Source organism: Amia ocellicauda, unplaced genomic scaffold (assembly GCF_036373705.1).
Source record: "Amia ocellicauda isolate fAmiCal2 unplaced genomic scaffold, fAmiCal2.hap1 HAP1_SCAFFOLD_156, whole genome shotgun sequence".
Lineage (NCBI taxonomy): Eukaryota > Metazoa > Chordata > Actinopteri > Amiiformes > Amiidae > Amia > Amia ocellicauda.
The window spans coordinates 4,701-7,391 of record NW_027102719.1 but is presented as its reverse complement, the minus strand read 5'-3'; the positions used below and the strand labels follow the sequence as shown (position 1 = coordinate 7,391).

Below are 2,691 nucleotides of genomic sequence, written 5' to 3'. Positions count from 1 at the left end.
TAGCCGATCTCTCAGGTCCAGGATGTGCTGTACCACAGAGGTCTGGGAGGGGGCGGTCGCCTCCCAGTCCTCCTTTATTAAGAGTGTAGAAGGGTTTTCTGGTCTCCAGATGGAGGCGTGGATTCAAATCCCACTTCTGACAGATTGATTTATAGCATCACCAGTGCTAGCAATTGCAAAAGTGTTCTTTTCACACTTGTTTAATGCATTTTGCAGCCATATTACATAAACATGAGCAAATGCCTGGCAGAGAGATTGCTTTTGCTGGCTGGTTAGCTCAGTTGGTTAGAGCGTGGTGCTAATAATGCCAAGGTCTTGGGTTCGATCCCCACATTGGCCAAGGCCAATCCAAGGTGCTTGTCCGTCTAGTATGAGTCCTGTTCTTTGAAAGTTTGAGATGAAACTCCCTGAAGGCAAGCGTAGTAGTGCACTTAAGCAGTGGTAGGATCCACAAGACTTCATCAAGCCATGTCAAAGTCGGCCATCTACATGCACATGGGAAAATGTCACTTCTCTGCTTTGCTTTTCTCAGAACAATTCATTTGCATTCTGTCCTCTGATTGTTTCAAGTCGTGGGCTCCTGCCAATTCCTTATTACACAGACTTGGAGAGGGAAGCAAAGCCAGTGGCTTCAAGAATCAACGCAAGTTTCATGAATGGCACATCTAAGCCATGGTGCCAACCAGACATTTAGCTGTTGGTCACCTCGACTCGGTTGCATAAGTGTTGAAAGTCACGGAATCCCGCAATTCTGTGGCCTCATTCTCAAGGCTATCTTCTATAATACACCTCTCAAAAAAATAAGAGAACACGTAATCATCACAGCATAACACCAAGTCAATAACACTTCAGGCATATCAATCTGTACAGTTAGGAAGCCTAAGCGGTTGTGAATCACTGTCTCCTTTTTTGGTGCAAATGAAAGTGACAGCAGGTGCACCGGAGAGAGGCAACAGCAAGACAACCCCAAAAAGGGAATGGTTTTACAGGTGGTGGCCACAGACGATTGCTCTCTCCTTATCCTTCCTGACTGATTCTTCTCTAGTTTTGCCTTTTGCTAGTGTCCTTGTCACTACTGGTATTATGAGGCGCTCCCTGCAGCCCATTCAGGTTGCACAGGTAGTCCAGCTCCTCCAGTATGGCACATCCATATGTGCTATCAGAAGCACCAGAAGGACCAGTATCTGCTTTTTTGTGCGAGGAGGAACAGGAGGAGCATTGCCTGAGCCCTCCAAAATGACCTCCAGCGGTCTACTGGTGTGCATGTTTCTGACTAAACTGTCAGAAACAGACTCTATGAGGGTGGCATGAGGGCCCGTCATCCTCTAGTGGGACCTGTGCTCACAGCCCAGCACCGTGCAGCTCGATTGGTATTCGTGAAAGAGTCTGGAGGCACCGTGGTTAATGTTATTCTGTCTGCAACATCATCCAGCATGACCGGTTTGGCTGCTGGTTTGGAGAGAAACACAAAGTGCCCACTGTGTATTCACTATGCAACCATCAACAACTCTGACCTGGTCATATATACGTCCCAGGGCATCATCCTGTGTCTGGTCCATAGCGAAATCGGAAACCCGGTTGAAGGCGGGATCCAGTGTCGGGCCTTCCACTGGAAGAAGGAGAGAGGAGGTGAGTCCCAGAACTCGTTCCTTCCCCTGGGTCCAACAGGGTACTGTTGGCTGCTTCACGTCTGGAGTCAGAGGGAAGGCTGTCCCTGCCCCTCTCATCACCTGCAGTCAGTAATGGTGATCGGTCCCCAGAGACATGTCCCAATTGTGCCCCAGCCAAATCAGACAATGAGAGCCTAGGATCTTTAATATTGGACAGAAATTCAGAGCAGCCACAACACCGGGCAGTACGTTCAAAGATGATGAAGAAAGCCTCTGGGTCGTCCTCCGGTCCCATCTTTGGAATCTGCAGACCTTCCCAAGCCGGGTTTGCTGCAGCCACAGCAGGGTTAGGTGCAGGAGCTGGTACTTGAAGTTGCTGGACAAGCGTCTCGAGAGTTTGTTGTTTTTGAGCCTGCAGCTTCACCACTGGGGCCAACAACTGTTCCACTGGAGACGCCTCCATAGCTGTCCTTCCAGGTACAGAATTCAGGGTAAGTATGTCACAAAGCTTCCCCACATTGGCCACCAAATGTAAATGCCGGACACAATAAACGGAGAGAGTCTCGGGTTCCGGCGGTGTCCGAGCTTTATTGGGGTTCACAATAGTCCAACAGAAAAAAACACAAAAAGGGGAAAACAAGGCAAAACCAGCACACAAAACATCCACACAAACACGGTGCTCCGGGCAGTCAGAGGTAGGATCACCAGTCCTCCTTCTCAATGGTTAGCTGTCTCCCTCGGGGAAGGAGAGGGATTAAATAGATGAAGCACACCTGCCAATGACGTCACAGTCGCCTCAGTGCTCATTGCCTGCAGCCGTGAGCTCACAAGCTGTCTGCGAAGCAGCGGACAACACGGCTGCAACACATGAGCACCTAATTAGTGTGCGTCAGCAGCAGCCATGCCGTGACAGACAGCGTCCTGCCAAAATCACAATAAGATGTATAAAAGTACAGAAAAACAAAATGTAATAAACTATAAATGATCTTTAATACATAGAACTAAAGAAAATAGGTTTAGTGTTTACAGATTCCTTTTTGGAAATACAATGACATGCATTACAAATGAGTATTTACATTTT

General features: G+C 48.2%; 1 non-coding gene across 1 annotated transcript; it reads left to right on the top strand.

Moving 5' to 3' along the window:
- The first annotated feature begins 266 nt into the window (after positions 1-266).
- trnai-aau (transfer RNA isoleucine (anticodon AAU)) lies at positions 267-340 on the top strand. The gene has a single exon. It is a non-coding gene; the product is annotated as a tRNA-Ile (tRNA).
- Positions 341-2,691: the final 2,351 nt, after the last annotated feature.